Below are 24,491 nucleotides of genomic sequence, written 5' to 3'. Positions count from 1 at the left end.
ATCTAGAGATGCACCAAGTCGCCGAAGCTGTTTTAGTATCGTGCCCCCATACTCATTTTTCCACTTCCATACCTTTCATCAATACCAAAATAATGGAAACTTTTTATAACTTGTGAATCTAACCCTTATAATGACGCAGTTGATGCTAGAAAAGTATCACTTATTAAAGGAAAAATGTAATATTAAGGAAGTTAAACTCAGTTCAGATACAAAGTTTTCTCGGCCCAGGTCATGACGGGTCAAGCTTCTTTCTCTCATGAGTTTCTTCTCCACCACAACTTATCAGTGAACCTGTGTCAGATAAATATATACTATTTTGCCCCTTATAATAGTATTTATATATTAGAAGTCGACTTAACCTGAGTTGATATCCCTGCATGGTCCATCCAAGGCACCCACAGTGTATTGTAACTCGACATCCTCTTCCAACGAATAATCGTATCCTGAAGAAATAAAATTCTACATCAGCTTCAAAATAGCAGAATTTAGATTACTTCATGTCACAACAAATATGAGTGTAACTTAAAAGTCAATTAAACCTGGATAGCAGCAGTTAAGGCGTGACCAATATGTAATGCTCCCGTCACATTTGGAGGTGGAAGAACCTACATTTACACATATAAACAAATCAAAATAATCAACCATTTTCTACAAAATATTATGAATACTTAAAAAGTTGTTTTTTTAAGATACTGCGTACAATTGTGAATGGAGGTTTAGAGCTGTTAGAATTTGCCTCAAAGAAACCAGACCATTCCCACCATGGATACCATCTACAAACAAATATCTTCAAAATAAGCATTAAACTTTTCAATAACAATAAAGATAAAATAATAAGAATTCATATCAAAACATACGATTTCTCCACTGTTTCATGAGAGAACCCTAGTATATAACATGAAACAGAAAAAATAAAACAAGTTAACCAATGAATAGATTATTGTAAAATATGAATTGTTGGCTGAGTTTACATTTTAACTACGTTCATATATGAATTTTATTCAAGACCGCACCTGTTGTATATAAAGTTATGTATCTGCACAAAAATAGTAGAAGTATTTGAATCACAACTCACAATCTGGATCAAGGTATAATCTACTAAAAAAAACTTAAATTTTCACCTCATGAATTTTGATAATGGTGGCGGCACAAGCGATTTGGCCAGCTAGCTGCACACAATGAGCCAAAATTTATTCCAAGAATCATAAAATTGTTACATAAAAGTTTCAGCTTGTTTTAGTGATGCTAATCGTCAAACTCAACAACTGTATAATCAAAACACATGTGAGGTTCAATAAAGTCATAGCACACTACCAATCAAAAAGCAAAAAAATTAACACCATATGTAACTCAATTTATGTTCAATAATTTACGTTAGTTTAAGCTCGTTCGTTTATGCTCGTTATTGTTTTCAGGTAAAAAAAAGTGTTTGTTCGCTTATGTTTGTTAATATATTCATTTAAGTTCTCTAACGAACAAATGAATGCGAACGCGTTCATTTTCTTAACAAACAAGAATAAACTAAAAAACCCCATTGATTGTATTTTTAATGCACGAACATAAACGAACACATTCATTTTCTTAACGAACATGAACAAGAAAACCTCGTTCGCTTATATTGTTAATGAACGAACATGTCCATTATCTTAACAAAAAAACATGAACAAGAAAACCCATTCGTTTATTTGTTTGAGTTCGATCAGCCGTCAGTTTAACTTTAAGCGAACAAACCCGAAAATGCTTCGTTTATGTTCGTTCGGTTCATTTACAGGCCTAGCACAAAAAAATATATAATAAATACTTCACTGAATTACGTTTGGCCCGATTTCCACCTTTCCCTGACAAGTATCCAGGGTTTAGAGCGTAAAAAAGCCGCTTTCTAATACCTAATGAGTTGGAGAACATATAGGCTTTTGCAGCTTCAATAGCAACAAGAGCTCATGAATTTGAATCACAACTCACAATCTGGATCAAGGTATAATCTACTAAAAAACACTTAAATTTTCACCTCAAGAATTTTGATAATGATGGCGGCACAAGCGATTTGGCCAGCTAGCTGCACACAATGAGCCAAAATTTATTCCAAAAATCATAAAATTGTTACATAAAACATAAAAAGTTTCAGCTCGTTTTAGTGATGCTAATCGTCAAACTCAACAACTGTATAATCAAAACACATATGAGGTTCAATAAAGTCATAGCACACTTCCAATCAAAAAGCTAAAAAATTAACACCATATGAAACGCAATTTATGTTCAATAAATTACGTTGGTTTAAGCTCGTTCGTTTATGCTCGTTATTGTATTCAGGTAAAAAAAATTATTTGTGCGCTTATGTTTGTTAATATATTCATTTAAGTTCTCTAACGAACAAAGATAAATGAATGTGAATGCGTTCATTTTCTTAACAAACAAGAATAAACCAAAAAACCCCATTGATTGTATTTTTAACGAACGAACATAAACGAACACATTCATTTTCTTAACTAACATGAACAAGAAAACCTCGTTCGCTCATATTGTTAATGAACGAACATGTCCATTATCTTAACAAAAAAACATGAACAAGAAAACCCTTTCGTTTATTTGTTTGAGTTTGATCAGCCGTCAGTTTAACTTTAAGCGAACGAACCCGAAAATGCTTCGTTTATGTTCGTTCGGTTCATTTACAGGCCTAGCACAAAAAAATATATAATAAATACTTCAATGAATTACGTTTGGCCCGATTTCCACCTTTCCCTGACAAGTATCCAGGGTTTAGAGCGTAAAAAAGCCGCTTTCTAAAACCTAATGAGTTGGAGAACATATAGGCTTTTGCAGCTTCAATAGCAATAAGAGCTGCAGGACCGTCCATGGTTGGCTTGTTCATAACTTATAATCAGCTGGCTTCAAAAGTTACAGGGAAAATAGATGAAACCATGCAAAAATAAATGACAGAAATGCCCCTGCAAACACAATATACATAAAAACTGTATTATATAAATTTGTCATTAATTAGGGATTAGATGCAGCAATTTACATTCATAAAGTGTTTGTTTACTAACACATAACATTGTAAAAATATAATAAAATGACACATTGTCCACTAAAAAAAGTGAAAAATCATGTTTTCTTGGTTTTTTGTATAGAACCCTCCCCTACGTGTGTGGGTGTAACATAGAACCGTCCCCTACCTGTGTGGGTGTAACATAGAACCATCCCCTATGTATTTACATAGAAATCATGAAAATAAATCATAGAGAAAGAAACATTGTCCACCCTCTTAATAGTCCCTTCATTTGTTATCAAACGATCAGTCATCATTTACCACTTGGTCTACACCTAGCAGCCTAATACTAACAAAAAAAACATTCAAGAGATTAATAACACCACTTAAAAAGATACCATAAACAGTTTATTTTTACTTACACAAAAAAACCTTACTTGTGAGTTCAAGTCATCAGAATTCAACTTCCTAGGATAAGCCTTCACAAAACAACCTCTTTGATTATACGGTACAAGATCTCTAAACGGCTGCCAAGCTGTCACATTTTTACCGAAAAAAGAAACAAATCATAAAAACAATAAACACAAACAGTCGGTTTTATAAAACATAACATCCGGAAATAGTGTAGTGGAACTGCTTTCATAAAACCAATCAATTTATTTCTTCCTCAATAAAAAGATCCCTCTTAACACAACCCGATCACCTTATCAGGATGAAACTGACAATATGCAAGAGAAAGTGTTCCCCATGACCGACCAAACACCTAAAACACATCAGACACGTTTTAAAACATGACTCAAATAATTTAAAATAAATCAACATCAAACCTAGCATTCGGGAATTTGAAGGTGGTCTCTAAGTCTTTCAATGTGATACCAAGTTGTACTCTCCTCTAAACAATAATGATGTGTACTTTACAAGCTCCTCTCTAGAACAATCCCAGAAGGGAAAAAATGACCATCTTGTACCGTAAACTCAATTCCATCTGATTTAGTAACTTGAGTTCAATCCTCAAGTTGAACCTCATAACTCACTGCATTTATAAAATTTTGATATTCTAATAACATGACATGATGCCAAGAACCAGAAGTATGTAAAGTGAATATGAGAAAAGTACCAATAGAGTCCTTGTGTCTTCCAAATTATAAGAAACATTTAACATTATATGGGAGTCTTCATCCCTATATCACATTTAACATTCGTCTAAATCTATCTAGCTGCTGTTGTATGTATAAACTCTTCCTCTCGTGATCTACCCAATTTCTATCATTAATTGTTGCAGATTTACGTTATTATAGGAACAAGGAAGGGATTTGTGTTGTTAATTAGAAGCCTTTTGCATTTGCTGTTATTATCTATGTTTGGAGGTCATGTAACTGTTCCTGTTAACACTAGCAGTCCGCATCTGAGAAAGTCTGGGAGTAGACAATTGTTTTCCGACCTCGGTCAGCCCTGCCCAGTATTATTCACATAATAATATTCTATTTCCTTACTTAATCTTTCTTTCTTTCTTTCTTTCTTTAATAGAGACAACTGAAATGAAGGTTCAACTTATATATATATATATATATATATTTCTTATTTATATGTTCTATATCTTATATATCATATCTTTTTTCAGATTAGTTGGGATTCTGTCATGAGGATGAGTCTGGACCTGCGAGATCTTTTTCTTTATGAGGCTTTTCTCTACTATAATCCTCTTCTTCTTGTGGTCAGTGAAACGTTTTTCTTAACTATATTTTTGTTATAACATAACATAACATTATTATATCATCTGCAGACAGCTGCAGTTTGGTTTTGGGGCGCAAATCTATGGGTGTTTGCTCAGTCCAACGTCAATTATTCTAAGATTTTTGATCTTGATCAGAATCATCTTACTCATAAAGAAATATGGAAGGTATATTTGGAACAGAGTCATTCACCAGCTAAAATAAAATTAGTATATTGATAATATATACATTATCAATTGTTGAACTTCTTGCTATTTTACTTACCAAGTTATATAATTTAATTCAAGGTTTCTTTCTATGCCGTGATTTCTACACATTTAGTGATTATATATATATATTACTTTATGTTTGAAAGTTATTTCTGTAGTTGCTCATAGTTTCATTTTATGTTGCAGTGTGCTACATGGATGACAATCATTGTTCCAACGAGTATGACATCATATCTGTATCTATATTCTCATGGTGAAGTGTCATGGGCTGCATCTCAACCAGTGTAATAGATGCTTCCTTTCACATTTCTTTACACTTTGATTAATATCTGTTCATGCCATATTTATCTCTCGGCCTATTTCATGTTCTTGGTGATAATAACGATGTGAATGACAACATTCCAAAAGTAAATAAGTTAGCCGCCATACTGTCATGCTTAAGTTTCGAGTTTGCTATTCTGTGGTTAATTTCTTGCAATAGAAAGCCTTGTTGAGTTGAAATGTTTTATCTGATGTACGCGCATATTTTAATTGTGATATTTTCAATACACCTTGTAGTACTCAATTAATTATGTGCAGATGTAGAGATGTGCATATTTTAATATATAATTAAATAAACAAAGTTCAGCATGCAACAGTTTAGTATAATAGACTGTGAATGCTTAAATATACGCTACTAGCAAATATAAGAATGATTCTTTAAAATATTCATGAATTGATATTTACATGTATGCAATTTAGAAACATATAAAGACAAACACATACAATTTTGTGAGCCCAATACAACCTGGTGATCTTGTTATTATACATATCCTGTGTTGGCACTTAAAAGTTTGACTATTTACCCACAAGGAAATCTTATCTTAATTTATGACTACAATAATGTTTACACACGATATGCTGCAGGTACTCTTATACACTGCTGTTGCAGTTATCTTGATATTCCCCTTTGATATATTTTATTTGTCATTACGCTTCTTTTTATTAAGGACGCTTTGGAGAATAGTCTTCCCTTTTCAGGCAAGCCTATACATTTTTACCTGTCAGTATGTAATTTCTTATGATTGTACTTGATAACCTACATTTAATATAATCTTGTTATCGTATGATGAATACAGGCAATAGCATTTGCTGACTTTTTCGTGGCTGATATATTGACTTCAATGTCAAAGGTATGTATTTGGAAGAATGATATGTTTCAATTAAGCATGTCCATTAGTATGCGCATATAAAAATTTTGTATTACTTTAATATTCTAAAAGTAGTCAGTGTCAAACTAATTGTGTTTATGGAGAAGCTAAATGTGATTGTTAAATGGCAAACAAATTAGATTTGGATAGCTTTAAGCAATCGTTTGATTGATTATCTGATTCTGATTCCCCAAGTCACAACAATCAATTTTGAGAACGTGCATCCAAACACTTCTTTAATTGATTAGTTAAGTTACGAAATTTTGAAAAAGATCTATGAGCACATAAATAACGTTGCTTGAATTGTTTTTGTTTTGCAGGTCTTTTCAGATTTGGAACGTTATGTTTGTAGAATGGTTCATAGGCAGGTTAGCATTCACTCCTTTTTTATTTGTCATATTAACTTGCTAATTTGCTATAGAGAATAGTTGAATTTTGTCAAATTTATACTTCAAGTATGTATGATATTGTATGGAAATCAAGAATAAATCATAACATTTCATAAGCTCTTATACATCAGAACAGGATCATGGACTGGCCGTGAAGTCTGTAGTTAAATTTTGTATGTTAACATTGTGAAAATGAGAAAGGAGGCATTTTTATATGACAACTGACAAGTGTAACTAATACTATTAGTTAAACTTGGTGCTATTATGTTTTACAGAATTCGCGTATATATGGTTCTTTTCACTTATAAGTCCAGGTTTTATTGTTATATATTACTATTATTGCCGAGCTTTATTTTAGATAGAGATTAGGAAGAGTTTTATAGGAATGAATAAGACTTGGATAACAAGTTACTAGTACTGCAAGTTTTAGGATCAGAATGTCTTTTATCCGTAAAATTGATTATTGATTTTATATCATTGGGAGTGTTGTTTGCCTCTCGAAAGCCAATTAATCTATCTTTTCGATTCATTTACATTATAGCATCGATTTGATTATTACCACACTTATGGGGTTTTATTTACAGGTGGCGACCATTGCTTGGTTTGAAGCTGATTCAGTTTGTGGCAGTCATTCTGTTGCTATTCCTATTGTTCTTGTGTTGCCTTACATATTCCGTCTCTTTCAGTGTTTAAGGCAATACCAAGGAAAAAACTTCTTTGCTAAATGGTAAAATCTATATGTCAAAACTTATCCCTCTCTACTTTTCTTATCTGAACATGCACTATAATTACAAAATAGCTATTATATATATGGATAAATTTCTTATATAGTTTGGAAAACATGGTATGATTTCATGTTTACCCAACTAAAAATTACAATATCAAATATACCCATCTTCAAATTTACGATCTTTATACCCTTCCCTTAAAACTTGCATAGAATCTGGGAGTTTGGTGTGCAAGGAGAAACAGAAGGGCACAATTGTCATGATGTAAATTGTATTTATAACAAAATGGGTAAACATGCAATTTTGAGTATATTATAGGCTTGCCATTTTTATTGATCCAGAATTAGTACCCAGTCTAGATGCTATTACAGGTGGCAGTTTTTAACTTGTTTACTTATGAATGAGTCAATTCGCTGTATGTTTAACAGGTCTAATAGGTTAATGAAAAATAAAAGGTGAAATGGAAAAAGGGTTAAATGGGTAGAAAGCCAGCTCTTAAAGCGTGTTTCAATTTCAAAAAGTTAGATTATTAATTTAATATGAAGTTTTATATAATCATTTTCCTTTTATGGTTTCAGCATTAAAGTATTCAACTGCTGTACCGGTTATTTTTCTTTCTGCATTGAAGTACCACGTGTTCCCTGATAATTGGATCAACTTCTACCGACCTCTCTGGTTATTCTCAAGTTTTTTAAATTCTTTGTACTCGTTTTACTGGGATATCACTCGTGATTGGGATTTAAGGTAAGTTAAAAGAATTTTTGTGAGATATGTTTATATTTCAATTTGAATGTCTAGATTAAATTTTATTTAGTTTCTATTTTACATGTTAGGAAGTACATTCTTAACCATTTATATATTTCTTTTTTCCAGTTGCTTTACTCGGATCTTCAAGTTCACCAAACCGCATATCGTCTCACAACTGATTTATGGACAGAATTGGGTTAGATTCACTTTCTCTTGCGACCATTTAGATAATTATTGTGATACCATTGTTGGTGCATTTAATATATATATATTTTGTTCGTTTGGCAGGTATATCTTTGGGTGATAGGAAGCAATTTGATATTAAGGTGCACGTGGACATACAAGTTATCAGCCCATCTTCGTCACAATCACTTGACGGTTTTTGCAATTACCGCGTTGGAGATTTTCCGCGGATTCCAATGGGCTTTTTTCCGGGTGGAAAACGAGTGGAACAAAATGAGCTCAAAACAAAATGTTCAGATGCAAGACATATCAGGTGAAGAAGAAAAACTACTCAACTTGAACAATCATAATGTATAGACATGTTTGACCTAAAGCATATCATATATGACCGACCGAACTGATATTCGATTGGATCGAGTTCTTGTTTCTTATTTTTTTTAATGTTTGGTAAAACTTGGTTTTTGTATCTTTGATTTTGGAGAAATGGTAACTAGGGTTAGTAATGATATTGGTACCGGTCATCGGTTTTCTAACATAAGATGATTCTTCAATATTGTGATATGTAAGAAAAATAATACACATGCAACACCAACATTTGAAAAGTTTATAGTTTATCTTTTGATGTTTTTTTAACCAAAGGCTTTGTAGTCAGTATCGGTGGTATCTCGGTTATCGGTCCTCAAGTCAAAATATCGGTACAGATAATATCAGCGATATTGACCGATATTTAACCGATATATCACCAATATTTCCGATATCAGTGTTTTAAGTTTTAATTTTCAAGTTTTAGTGTTTAATGTTAGTGTTTTGAGTCTTAATCGCCTCCTACTTGTTACAATTGTTAGTGTTTTGCAAGTTGCAAAAGGCTAATTTGTTAATAGTAGGAGAGTATATATATAAATTTTTGTATGATATTAAATGTACTGATATCCCACTGCGATAACCGGTATCTCAGATACTGATATCCGATATTTTTCCGTATAAACTGCTTAGACCAAAGGGTATGCTGATAAGTTTAAAAACTTGTAATGGTATTGAATTGCTCTTTAGTGTAGAAATGTAATTTTTAAGATAAGAAGCGGAGTTGTAAAAATCATGAAATGTAAATGTGCATTTTTATATGTGAAAGGGGGGGTGGGGGGGATTAAATATCTTTTAACTAAATTAGTTGGTAAACGATCACGTCTCTACCAACACTCCGAGTTCCATTACTCAGTTGGCCGGTGTCCTAGGTCTACCCTTATAAATAACCAATTTTCGTCTCATTAGTGATAACTATAATCAGGGTGTATCCCAAGCTACCTTATTGAAGTATTGAACCCAATCAAGACTAGCTACTTAGGGGGTGTTTGTTTTTTCACAAAAGATCTTCCTAGCCTTTTTTGTCTGCGACGTGTAGACCACGCGCAGACATTTAGGGCTACCGATTGTTTATTTTCTGGAAGATATTTCAGGTCTGCTTCTCACGGGACATAGAGCAACCACTTCTCAATATTATAACCTCTTCTCATCCATCCTTTTCATTCACCAGCTCTCTCAAACACCAGGCAAACCCCTTCCTCAACCCTCAACTCCCGTTACCCCTTCCACCTCCAATTCCGCCGCCGCCGCTCCTCTGCCCCCTGCCTCCTCTACTTCCGTCCAACCACCGCTGATCCTTCGCGACCCCGTTGCTCGTTCGCCTCCCACGCTGCCCGTCGCCGGATATCAAGTAAGCATCATCTCCTTACACAAAATCAATTTCATCGTCATCTTCACTATTTTCTTGTCATTGTTATTATTTGTTAACTAGATACTAAGCCGTAAATCTCTGATTTTGTGTCAATTTGTCATTCTTTGAGAGAAAACTAGACTTTAGAGTAAACTAGTTGTAACTTGCAAGCACTATAGTTTTCGTATTTATAAACTGATTTCATGGTAAGGCCAATGGATGGGTGTTAGATAACTTCAATTGTAATGAAGAGGTATTAAATAATGTTCTTAAAGGGTGAATTTGGTCAAAGAATAACCAATATCAAATTAGTTGGATTCTATGGCACACCTGGTGTTTGCTAAAATACCTAAGTGAAAGGTTATGTATATTTGGATGAAATATGTGGAGCTTAATCTGAACAAAGTTTATTCCATTGTAAAAGTATATGATTTATAGTAAAAACTTGGTATTGTAAAGTTAAATGAGCAAATTTGCAAAGGGCATTAAAGATGGGTTAAAGATTTGCACTCGTTGTCGGTGAATCTGATTGAGTTATAGTTATAATCAAGTTAACATATGATTCAATTGTTGTAGTAATCCATGTGTGTGGAAACTAGTGTTATTATTTTGAACCTCACAAAAACTATGTTATGAGTTTGACTTCAAGAAGTCAACGGTAGGAGGGCGGATTCATGGTGCAAACAACTCCTACATGCAAAGGTGAGTAGTACGCCCCTTACTTGAGATATTAAGTGCCTATATATAACATAAGTAGAATGAAATAAGTGTAGTTGGGACCAATTTTATAATGATTGCAATTAGTCTAGTTCAAGATTATGTTGTTGTCCACATTTCACAGTCGCGGGACGAGGGTTGTTTCGGGTATTAAACAACTTCATTTCTATATGAAATTTAGTCTCCATACTTCCCACACACGTGTTTAGATTCCACAAAAGGTTTCAAGCCAAATGAGCTTAGTTAAGTCGTCATAACACGTTAGCAAAGTAGAATTACACTTGTTGTCCTAGTTAGGTCAGCCCGCTTGCAGACATTGTTTCGGGTCCTTAAACATTTGATTTCGACATGAATTTTGGTCAGGAGTTGTCTAGTCACATAAGTGATTTTATGTAATTTTTATAGAATTTTATGAATTTCTTTGATGTGGCTTTTTGAATATTTTGTGAATAAAATAGTGATTTTCAGCAACCGGGTCAACCTATTTGCAGAGCTTGTTTCGGGGACTTAAAACATTTTAGTTTGACATAAATTTTGGTTACAAATTGGCTAATAACATAATGATTTTATGTAATCTTTATAGAATTTTCTAAATTTGTTTGATGTGACTTTATGAATGTTTTATTAACAAAATATTGATTATATGTTTAATAACGGGTCAAAAGTGTATACATGACTATTTTGACGATACGAGGTCAAGAGGGTGGATAATTAGTATTTTTAGCTGTATTTGCTCGTGATTTTGTTGACTAGATGATATGCGTATGATGTGTTGGGTCAAAACATTACCTTTAGGAAAGTTTAAAATATGACTCGTTAGTATGGTTAAATTATAAATTTTGGTTAATGGTATACAAACTATAATGGCCTCTAATTGTAAATCGAGTTGACACATTGATTTATGGTATGTGCTAATTTCATTTGGTGGTGGTTATCTCGATTAGATGTAGGTACGAAAACCCGAGTTTGAACAATGGGGTTAATAGAAATACGACAACCGAGATGTGAGCTCCACGTACCAAACATTGAGGTTTATTTCACAATTTTGTCTTGTTTTGTCCTCATATTGGTGTGTGGTGCTACTGGTGTATATTTTACATGATATATATATATATATATATATATATATATATTAAACCTAGTATTATTTTTACTTAGGAAAAGTTTACGCTTTGGCTCGGGATTGGATTAAAGTGGAAGATCAAGTATATATATATATATATATATATTAAACCTAGTATTATTTTTACTTAGGAAAAGTTTACGCTTTGGCTCGGGATTGGATTAAAGTGGAAGATCAAGTGCTCAGACTTGGCTATCAATACACATCTAAAGTTTAACTGTCTATTTTTGATAATTTTTTTTATAATAAGTTCTGAGTACGTGTTGTCTTTAGTTAGATGACAAGTTATTGTAAATGTTAAACGTCGTGTTCGATTAATAGAATTTAGTTTTATGTTATTGGAAAGTAAAGAAATTTTTGGGACCCAATGTATCATTCGAAAATACTCATCTGCATGTTGATGCCGATGACGACAAGGTTGAAGTACGTGACACTGCTACAGATCGGGAATATATATGAAGCGGTTATTGTCACACCTCGACTAAAGGCGGCGGAACATGCCGGGGTGCAACCGATTGCCCAAATACACAAGACACTATTTAAAGTGACGATATTTAATCAACTCATTTTATTCCATAAATCAATAAACAACACATCTCGTTCATGCAAACAAATTTAAAAACAAGTAGCAATTATATTGTTCATATTACTAATACCCTAATAGTCTTGATAACGTTTTTCGTCAATTCCTCGAGTCAACAAAAGTCAAACCTGTAACATTTCATTTTGTCAACACAAAGGTTGGTGATCAATTCATAAGTTTGAGCATATGATATATAGTAAAGAAAATGCCACAAAACTTATATACAAAACGATAAATAAAAGCTATGAACTTGGATAAAATAGTTATCGCTAAACAAGTTAGCGACACCTAGCTATAAGGGGATGCCAAATAGTCTAGGATTTTATAGTTATCATTAATTGCATTACGTTAACGACACCTTGCCATAAGGGGTTGCCAAATGGTCTAGGATTTATAGTTCCACCATCCAAAAGCGATAAACACATAGGCATATAAGCATAGAACATCAAATCGAGCAATTATTTAAGTAAAGTATACAATCACGTTTGTGGTTTAAGATTTAAGTAAATAAATCATTTAGTTTGATAAGTATGAAATGTCACCCCAAAACAAAAGATGGAAAACGGGGTATGAAAGTACTCACCCCGACTAACGAATCGAGAAATAATAAATGATCGAAATATAGAAAGCTTGGGACGAAACGAACGAAACTGACTTGAAAGCTAATTGGAAACGAATAAATAATATATTAATGAACTTGAACTTTAGTTGAAACTACATTTGAAACATTGAATGAGAATGTTCGATTTTATAAAAATGAATTGATAATAAAGCTTATAATAATATTATTAATGATAAATATAGTAATGATAATAATAGTTTTAAAATATGTTATATATATATGTAACATCCTAAAATTTATAATGTTGAATAAAGGAAGTTATGTTTAGTGATTTCGCGTAATTAATTAAGGTCGGGTAAGGAGCGGACCATGGACTTGGATTTATTGAGATGGGTTAAATGAGAATGGGATCTAAAGGATATAAATATCCCCTAAACCCAAAATATCTTCATTTCCATCTTATCCTTTCACACTTCCAAAACACGCACACACCACACACTACAACCGCCGGCCGGCCGGAAGAGAGAAAGGCGGCATATCCGAGGGAGAGAGAGAGAGATTAGTTGTGATAAGACCCAAACAAGCTCAAAAATGTATGATTCTTGATCTTTGAAGTTTAAAGATCCGAGCTTTTAGTGAATAAACGACCGAAAATGGTCGGGAAGCGTAGTGGGTGATGTTGGACCGTAACAAGGGTGTTAAAATCGCTCGAAATGTTGGACAGAAACCGAAACAGCGGCTATCTGGGCAACTTCGCCCTCATCTGGGCAACTTCGCCTTCAAAGCGATGAACTTCGCCTGCAAGCCAAGTTCGCCTGATGAACTTCGCCTGCAAGCTAAGTTCGCCTGATGGCAACTTCGCTGTAAAGCTAAGTTCGCCTGATAACTTCGCCTAGAGCTAAGTTCGCCTGAGGTTTAACTTCGCCTAAAGCCAAGTTCGCCTGATAACTTCGCCTAAAGCTAAGTTCGCCTAAGGTTTAACTTCGCTTAAAGTCAAGTTCGATTAGAAAATAAATTAAAAATCTAATGAAAAATGTGTTAAGACAGTTAATGGAAATAAAATTTTTCCAAGCTGACCTGGCAGCTAGACCCCGCTGCCAGGGGCGCTGCCCCCGGACCCCCGTTCGTTGTGGGTCATATAAAGATAGAAACACATTATGAGAAGTGATAGTTAATTGATACGTATACTTGTTATACAGTCAGCCGTGCACAACTGAAGAAAGGGATTACGATTAACGGTGAACGTAGCCGTGTTCAGGTGAGTTTCTAGCCCCATTTATGTGTTATGTTTTCGGGGCTGTGTGCATACTCGATATGTTTGTTAATACGCTTATCCTAAGAGATAAGTGTATGCCTTATGTGAATGATATGATATGTATGAATGATTGCTTGATGGTACGTGAACGATCTTCGGATATTGCACGTACTGTCAGGTTGTAACGCTATGTATAAGGTAAGTATGATATGTATGCTTATGTGTATGAACGTGATAGAGATAATCAAAGAAAGAAATGATGATGTATGGTAATGAAGAGGGAATCGAACCCTACTAATATTCGAGAACTAGGGAACCGAACCCTACTAATATTCGAGGAATGAGGGTACCGAGCCCTAATAATACTCGAGGAATGATGTATGGTTGTATGGTAACGAAGAGGGAATCGAACCCTACTAATATTCGAAAACTAGGGACCAGACCCTTATAATATCTGTGATGTTAGGGACCAGACCCTTATAATATCTGTGATGTTAGGGAATCGAACCCTTCTAATATTCGAAAACCAGGGACCAGACCCTTATAATATCTGTGATGTTAGGGACCAGACCCTTCTAATATTCGAAAACCAGGGACCAGACCCTTATAATATCTGTGATGTTAGGGACCAGACCCTTATAATATCTGTGATGTTAGGGAATCGAACCCTTCTAATATTCGAAATCAGGGACCAGACCCTTATAATATCTGTGATGTTAGGGACCAGACCCTTATAATATCTGTGATGTTAGGGAATCGAACCCTTCTAATATTCGAAAACTAGGGACCAGACACTTATAATATCTGTGAGGTTATAGGGCGAAAGGCTCTTTAAAATGTATGATTATGTATGTAAAGAAAGTATGAAGGTAAAAATGAAAGTAAAAGCACTTAGGTGTGTATGAAAGAAAGTTAAGAAGTTAAGTATGAAATGTAAGAATGTATCGTATGATTATGTGATTAACTAGAACTCACTCAGCATAGCTGACTTTTAGTATGCACGCAGGTGAGTAGGATGAGGCAGCTCGCTTGAGGAGACACGTGGCACTGAGCAAGAGTCTGGCATCTGAAGACTTATGATGTTTTAATTTTAATGTTTTAATGTGAAAGACAAAGGATGTTTTGAGACAAGTTATGAAATATTGTAATGTTTTATGAAAGTTTTATTTTCCGCGTAAATGTTATAATCAACTCTGATATTTAGAACTGTGTTTATGAGTAAATCCAACACGAAAGTAGGGTTACCGGTAACAGGGCCTTACAATATATATATATATATATATATATATATATATATATATATATAGCAAACAAGGGTAAATTAAGACGCATCTTTTAAGTAATTTACAACATTTCATGCATGAAGTAGAATCTATAATAAGGGTAAAAGAGTCATTAACACACTAAATATCACGCGCATTTGAAACTTATTCAAAATAATTACAATTTGCATCCCTCAAAGTTACAATATTCATCCTTAATCTATTGCATATATATTTTTTTATTTTCACTTTTAACTCAACTACCCCTACGATTTTTAAACGGTTATAACCTTTTCGTACGTTAATATTTTTTAGAATAAATGGCATCGTAAAAACGAGCATTTTATTATCTTTAATTTGATTATAATATTGTTATAGTTTTCGAAGAAAAAAAAAACATTTTATGCAGAAGCGTTTGTGGTTAGGTTTTGATAGTTTTAAATTAAACCAATAGCAACTTTACACGTTTTATTATTGTCGAAACCAAAACTGACCTGTTTTAAGTTAAACCCAACTAAACTGAACCATTACCAATGATTAGGTTCCAATGTAGTTTGTACTTCGATAATAAATTGAGTTTAAAATAAGAATTATTAACTTGTCTATACATTCACTTCAAACTAAGCACCAACTAATAAATTACTTAAAATAACAGTAATATGAACAAATATAACTTTGTTCATAGAAATGATAAACCTTATTAGAATAAATAGAAATCAAAATCATAACAAGAATAAAGATTACAAAAAATCATAATGGAAATTTGGCTAAATTAAAATTATAATAGACGTGTTTACTCGTATTAGATAAAACTTTGTTTAACTATCTTTTAACACTATCTAAATATATTATAAAACATATCTAATATTAAATAAGTAAATAATTAAAATTAGCATTTCATTATGTACGGTCAACTCTGGTTTCAACTGTGAAACCATAATCAATGAACAGTCTCACAGTTTCAAACGGAATAATGAATACCCATAAATTTTTTACATGATTACTAAAGTATGTGTTTCCCGCTGCATTGCGCGAGCACTCTTCTAGTGTGTGTGTGTATATATATATATATAGATATAAGATAATGATGATAATAATATATAAATATACTACCACTCGAGAATTGTTGTTAAAACTAATAATAGTAATAATAATAACAAATATAATAATAACTACTTTTATTGTTGAATACATTATTAATAGATTTATGAATTTTACTACTACTAATAATTATTATTATAATAATTATATGTGTCATATTAATGATAATAACCAATACTTATAACATCTTAATAATAATAGTGTTAGTAATAAAAAATATATAACTCGGGTAACGATGACGTTAAATGATAACTTGGCCCGACATGAGTTTTGGTTCAACAAAACAAGTGGATAATATTAACAATAATATAATTTAATAATATTACTTAATAATCATAATAAAAATGATAATAATAATCATAATAATAACAATATATTAATTATGAAAATAATGATAATAATAATTGTTTTGTTAATGATAATAATAACAATAGTAATAATAATAAAAACTATCATGTTAATGATAATAGTAATAGTAATAATAATAATAATAATAAAGAGTTTTATAATAAGTTATGATATTAATAATAATGATCCCAAAATACTCTCCAAAGTCGGTTCAAGGGGGAATCGAACTTGTGACCTCCCAAACCTTATACCCAGATCTATTTTCGTTACAAACGGTTATGATTATCAAGTCCGATTACCGATTATAAGTTAGATACAAAGACAAATAAAACTCTAAATTTCATTACCTATAAATGATGTTTGGCCGAGAACAATTGTCGGAGCTGAGCAGCGGTCGTCAAAGACCGACTCCAGCCACCGGAAAAACGAACCAGAGAGAGAGAAAGAGAGAGGGAGAGGCAGAGAGAGAGAGAGAGAGAGAGCGAGAGCGAAGAGAGGCGGAGAGAGAGAGGGAGAGAGAGCGAAGAGAGGCAGAGAGAGAGAGAGACAGAGCACCGGGGGCGGTTTCCGGTCACCGGAGAAGCCGAGGGAGGGAAGGCGAGTGGTGGTGTCGTCGGTATTACGGACCAGGGGGAGAGGGACGGGGGTTGACGGAGAAAGGGGCTTGCCGGAAAAATGATAGAGGGGAGGAGAGGTGGCCGGAGTCGCCGGAAATTCGATGTCTCCGGAAAACCTCGGGTTCACCGGAAAAGGGGGGGTGGCGGCTGAGTTGATTTTGTTAGGATTAGGGTTTTAGTTAGAGTTATATATATGTATATATTTTAGTTGTTTACAAAAAGGCCCTCCAAGTTCTAGATATTATACGAAAGGGTATTAAACTTAAGAAATGTTAATATAAATTCAAAAATTGCAAGAATTACCCCTTACAATTTATAAACTAATTTTTGTGTTAAATAAACAACGATTAGTACACGCCAACATGAAAGATTTTGATGAACTAAGTATATGAAAAAATTAAAGATCGACTTAAATGATTAGTAGAATTACCGGGTCGGGATTACAATACAATACGGGTTCGGAGTATAATTTATTAAAATAAAACAAGAAAAATCGAAATCTTACACAAACAAATAAAAACAGAACCCGAAATTGACGAATGTCACAATATCTACTACTTTAGGATATTTCGTCCCGAAATTAACATAAACTAAAAAAAAATAACGTCGTCCCGAAAAATTAATTACTAACAAATATTGCCTTTAGTAAAATTTTTTTTTTGCATGAACACTTTTTTTTATAAAAGAATAACGTTAATTCTTGCATGACTCGAGAAAACGCTACAAATGAGAAACATAATAAAGGCACTTATATATAGGATGTACCAGCGGCGTATCCACCATGCCCTTATCATAACTCGCATTTCTACCGTTTTACTGCTATCATCATCGGGACTGAGTTATCGCACACAAGTGTACTTACTATGGCTTCCATACGGGGATTTCGATAATTAAGTGTGCACCCATAATTATTTCGATCGTCGTATGGTCCACATGGGTCGTTCCATTGTGTGGTTTAAGAGACATATTTATTTTTGAAATTTTTAACATTGGAAACGTGCAAAAATATGTTGAATTTTACACATATTGATAAAATGATACCCGCGATTGGAAATTCTGGGGTTGACCTTTTAAATAAGTAGGAAAATGGAATAAATAATTGAAACAATTAAAATCTTAAAGTATAACCAAGGTGAAAATAACTATTTAGGTTTAAATAAGTAAAGACGATCGAATAAATAAAATCTAGGGTAGACAATTACGAAACGAGGATTGATGTTAAATGTCCTTAAAGTGAAAGGATAAGTAAATCATTGAAATCCAATAAAGGAAACGAGAATCCAAATAATGAAAATGAAAAATCCGACAGGTGAAAAATGAGAAGTTCAATAAATGAACACATAAAGTTGGGATAAACAACGATACAATTAATAATAACATCGTATGATTAGTTTCACACGTGAACAAACTCGAGGTTATAATTATTTGAGGATAGGATTACATGAAGTGTGATAACACGAGAATGAGGTGAGTTTCTTTGGGGTGACGCATACGTGTATCAACATAAATAAAATAGCATTTAGTTAACAACCAAAACAATCGATGAATTGTGATAAAACGTGAATACGACCACTATTGTGAAACCATTTATATAATCGTCATTATAATAACGACTTCTAATAGCGCCAAAGCTTGCGGACAACCACACATAGGCCGTTTAATAGATTAGATGAAATGATGTAGGATAATACATAGACTCGTGTTTACATAAATGCTCAAATATAAATAACATAGTCATGAAATATCGTTTAAAAGATAAACGAAATTGAGGATTTGAAAGTATTTCACAATTTGTTATTGAATAACTTGAATTCTGTCATAATCAAAACACCAAAATGAAATCTCATGTGCATGCTCTTGTCATCGAAACATCTCATCGAATGAAAAGAAATCATAAAAATCAGTGAGACTCGAATATACGACGAAATATATAAGTCGCGTGTCATATAGAATGAAATTGAAAAATGAAGTCTTTAGGTAAAGCCGATTCATTTCCATGAAAAGAAAAAAAAATGAATATAATAATAACATAGCCTCGCGGTAATGCGTAGCTAGAGAAACGTTTTGCTCAGTATTGAAAGTAAATCTTGTAAGCCAATTTGTTAAAGGAATTTGTATACATAAGGTTATTGTGATGAAAATAAATGATATAAAGTGATGATGCTAGCGATAATAAGAGGTAATAGTTCGCGTAAATCGTTATTGAACAATATTCATGTCACAATATGAAACATAAAGTATTTATAAATGTGTCCCAAAAAGGTTCGTAAAGCCAAGGTCATTGAGTTTATGCAAAATGATGAAAGTTGTAATTTGTTATTGAATAAAACTTGCATTCAACATTCAAAATGAAACCTCGTATTTATAAAGTTATTAAGAGATTTATCACCTTAGGTGACAATATTTGAAACCTTGAAAACACGCATATAATCGTTTAATAATTTCTTTGAAAACAATCCTCATAATGGCATTTAGTTGTCATGACAATATTACATTTTTAAGGATGATCTATAAAATATGGACATAACGTGTAAGTCGTTAATCTTGAAAGAGTTTATAATCTATAAGTGATTATTTGAACACATGAGGTCGTTATAAATACACTAGTTGTATGTGTATATATATATATATAATTAATTAAGGGTAAAACGAAGCTTGCGTGCCTAGGGAGGGGTTTTAGGCTTCGAACGATGAATGGTTTGAAAATTTGGTGAAAAGTGAGTGTGTTTCGGTTGACTTGTGTAGTTGGGTTTTCTTGAGTTGGATTGATGAGGTTTGTCGAGTTTAAGTCGTTTGAGTGGGTTAGGCTTAGATGATTTGTGTGAGTATAGGTTGGGCTATTTAGGTGAGGTTTTGCTCATTTGAGCTCGGGTTAAGTTGTTGGGTTGGATAATTAGATCTTGACTAGTTTGGGTTGAGATTTGGTTTATGCATGTATGTTGTAAGGGGTATTTGAGGTTGCTACTTTTCTTGATATCAAACTCTATGGTTGGATGGAAACAGTGTGGCGACACGGTTGGTGATTTAACATAGTGTAGGTCGAAGGATTGGGTCATAGTTGGGTAAGCTTAAGTTTGTATACGTTCAAGGCATTTGTATGTGTGTTTGTCGATGTCTTTGAAGCATTCGGATAGTGAGTTGGATAGGTTTTCATGGCGTAGAGTGTCGGTGTTTAGGGCCTTTTGTTGGGTTGTTGTTGTCGGTTTGGATTTGCATGGGACTTGAGTATGTGAGGGTATAACGTTGGTGTGTTAGGTCTCGTTCATCTCGGGGAAAGATTTGACTATGTGGGAAAACTTGAAGCAGAAGGGTGGTTTAATTTAAGATGGTAGTTTGAGATGGGATACGGGTGTTTGGGAACTTGTGGTTGCATTTAGGGAGATTTTTTTAGACTAATAATAAGTATAAATTTGGAAATTTCATAATCTATAAATAATGCTTGAAACATCCATGAATTTATTTTATTTTATTTTTATTTTTTTATAGTTAAAATTACAAGTTAATATATATAGAATAAAATATTGAAATTTAAGCTTGTGAATTCACAGCGAATTTCTTTCAAAAAGAGAAGAAATTTCCATTAAAACGAGAGTTGTTACGACACGTCGGGTTGGCTTAAGTTGAAAATAATTTACAAGGAAATTTTGGATCAAACAAGCCCGCGCAACGTAAATCGTTTTCTTGAAATGCTTAAAATTAAGTAGTGGAAAATATCATGGGCAACTAAGTTAATAGAGTTTGCATTTTGAGGTTTACTGTAAAAAAATTAAGTGTCGATTGTCATGAGGAAGCAACATAAGTTTTATAAAGGTCAAAACAAAATTCCTTGCGTATGAGGAAATAAATATAAAAAAAAAAGTGAATTTAAATGTCGAAATTTGTTACGAGGTATCAATATGAATGATGAAAGTTTGTTTTGAGTATCAAAAGTTGTGTAATGAAAATTTTTCCAAGTTCGTTATTTAATAACGTATAATGAAAATATCACGGTAAGTTAAAATGACCGGCATTGTGAATCGAGAAATCGACACAAACGATTTTTTTTTTTGTCATGGGAATTTACTTGAAAATTTAAGGTAAAATTTATCATAAAAACATTTTAATATGATGAAATTTGTATAATAGAAATTGGGTTTATAAATATTCTTAATGAACAAGGGATGGCATAATAAAATCGTTATGAATAGTCAAAAAAATATATTTTTTTTTGACTTATATTGAATAGATGATAATAAACGAAATTTGTAATAAAATCGCGGTGTGAAATCAAATGAGAAAATTGGTATAAAAACTTTACCATGTGAATTCAAAACATTTTAGAACGAATCATTACGTCAAATAGAATTATATAAATGAGAATTTTGTGACGAGAATTTATATAACAAAGTAAAAAGGAAAATTGTTTAAATCTTTGAAATTTGTAAATAATGTCTTAAGATTTAAAGGCGGAAAAATAGTGTGTGAACCACCATGACTTGATATTTCGACACTAAAAACCTCGTTACAAAAAAATACCTTGTTGGAGTCCAAATATCTGCACGTACCACCACGTCTTTTTCATGTTTTCGACTCAAATAACGATTGTAACAAATAAAATGAATCGTAATACAACGTCATGTCAAAACACTATTCCACGAACCACCGTGGTTCTATTGTATTAACATCGAAAATTAGGATGGCGAGCGGAATGCTCGCATTCGACATTTAAAGTGGTCATCTCATAAAAGACAATATTTAAGGAGATTTGAAACAACGGGATCCAAGTTAAGCTCGTGATCCATAATACACAATAAAAACTAATGTTTTTGAGTTTTAAGGCAATGATACCTTGGAGTACTATGAAAGTGTGTGTACGTGTATATTTATGAATTGATGAATAAATATGTATATAAATAAACAAGTGTAATGAACAATCAAGTAGGGTTAACACGTATAGGCAACATGTATAAGGACCCTAAAGTAAAGACTATACTAGGTCGTTGCGTCTAACCACCTATCCTATAGTCTTGTGGCTCTGATACCAATCCTCACACCCCGACCAAAGGCGGCGAAACATGCCGGGTTGCAACCGATTGCCCAAATACACAAGACACTATTTAAAGTGACAATATTTAATCAACTCATTTTATTTCATAAATCAATAAACAACACATCTCGTTCATACAAACAAATTTGAAAACAAGTAGCAATTATATTGTTCGTTTTACTAATAACCTAATAGTCTTGGTAACGTTTTTCGTCAAGTCCTCGAGTCAACAAAAGTCAAACCTGTAACATTTCATAAAATAAAGTTTGTCAAACCAAAGGTTGGTGAGAAATTCATAAGTTTGAGCATATGATATATAGTAAAGAAAATGCCACAAAACTTGTATACAAAACGATAAATAAAAGCTATGAACTTGGATAAAATAGTTATCGCTAAACAAGTTAGCGACACCTAGCTATAAGGGGATGCCAAATAGTCTAGGATTTTATAGTTATCGTTAATTGCATTACGTTAACGACACCTTTCCATAAGGGGTTGCAAAATGGTCTAGGATTTATAGTTCCACCATCCAAAAGCGATAAACACATAGGCATATAAGCATAGAACACCAAATCGAGCAATTATTTAAGTAAAGTATACAAGCACGTTTATGGTTTAAGATTCAAGTAAATAAATCATTTAGTTTGATAAGTATGAAATGCCACCCCAAAACAAAAGATGGAAAACGTGGTATGAAAGTACTCACCTCGACTGACGAATCGAGAAATAATAAATGATCGAAATATAGAAAGCTTGCGACAAAACGAACGAATCCGACTTGAAAGCTAATTGAAAACGAATATGTAAGGCCCTGTTACCGGTGCCTCACATTTAGACGTTGGATTTACTCATAAACACAGTTCTACAAATAAGAGTTTATTAAAACTTCCGCGGAATTTAAAACTTTAACCGTTTGTTACAAAACATTTAATCTTTTCTTTAAAACCATAACATAAATCATCAAATTAAAACATCATTTCTTCCATCTTCAAATACCAGCCGTTCGACCCATGTCATGTGCCAACCTCATGCTAGCTCTTTAATCATATTCACCTGCGTGCATACTAAAAGTTAGCTACGCTGAGTGAGTTCTAGTTAATCAGGCGACATACAATACAAACACATATCTTACATACATACATATCATAACCTTGTATAATTATCCATAAGAGGAACGTCACATAACATCTATTAAAAGAACTATTACTATTACCCCTTCTATTTATATTCTCCATAGAAGGACACTCTATATATATATTTTCCATAGAAGGAACATCCTATATACTTCCATAGAAGGAACATTATGCTTTCCATTAAAGGAACATTATGCTTTCCATCAAAGGAACACTGGGCTTTCCATTAAAGGAACACTAGGCTTTCCATCAAAGGAACACTATGCTTTCCATCAAAGGAACACTCTATATATTATCCGTAGAGGGAACTCTATATATAAGTTTTCATTTAATTTCCATATAAGGAGACGATCATCACTATTCTTGGCAATACGTACAATATCCGAAGATCGTTCACGTATCGACAAGAAATCATCCTTACATTACATACAATATTCATATCTTTATTATTAACCTAACAGTACGCGCAATATCCGAAGATCGTTCGCGTACCGACAAACAATCATTCATATCTATCACATATCAAATATATATAGCATACACTTACCACTTAAGGTAAGTGTATTAACTAATCACATCGAGTATGCACACAGCCCCGAAAAAAACATAACAAGGAATGGGGCAAGAAACTCACCTGAATGCGGTTACGTTCACCGTTAATAGTTATTCCCTTCTTGAGCTGTGCACGGCTAACTGTATAATATTTACATGTGTCAAATAACTATTACTACTCATATCGTATTTCTATCTTTATATAACCCACAACGAACGGGGTCCGGAGGCAGCGCCCTTGGCAGCGGGGTTCTAGGGGCGGTAGCTCCTAGCGGGGTCCAAGGGGCAGAGCCCCTGGCTGGGTTAAGCTCAAGATTTCATTAACAGATATGGGCT

General features: G+C 33.1%; 1 long non-coding RNA gene and 1 pseudogene across 2 annotated transcripts; one reads left to right on the top strand and one right to left on the bottom strand.

Annotated features, from left to right (window-relative positions):
• Positions 1-392: 392 nt before the first annotated feature.
• Positions 393-773, bottom strand: LOC143572603 (uncharacterized). Its single transcript, XR_013142291.1, has 3 exons — positions 701-773; positions 540-605; positions 393-443 (listed from the first exon to the last, which is right to left on the bottom strand). It is a non-coding gene; the product is annotated as an uncharacterized LOC143572603 (long non-coding RNA).
• A 3,570-nt stretch (positions 774-4,343) lies between these two features.
• Positions 4,344-8,709, top strand: LOC143572602 (uncharacterized; annotated as a pseudogene). Its single transcript, XR_013142290.1, has 10 exons — positions 4,344-4,700; positions 4,770-4,886; positions 5,115-5,210; positions 5,835-5,948; positions 6,047-6,100; positions 6,439-6,486; positions 7,092-7,234; positions 7,814-7,979; positions 8,109-8,178; positions 8,271-8,709. The product of XR_013142290.1 is annotated as an uncharacterized LOC143572602 (transcript).
• Positions 8,710-24,491: the final 15,782 nt, after the last annotated feature.

Source organism: Bidens hawaiensis, unplaced genomic scaffold, assembly GCF_021521415.1.
Source record: "Bidens hawaiensis isolate Kalapana, Puna unplaced genomic scaffold, B.hawaiensis_p1.1 tig00025979_1, whole genome shotgun sequence".
Classification (NCBI taxonomy): Eukaryota; Viridiplantae; Streptophyta; class Magnoliopsida; order Asterales; family Asteraceae; genus Bidens; species Bidens hawaiensis.
This window is presented reverse-complemented; position numbering and strand designations above follow the sequence as displayed.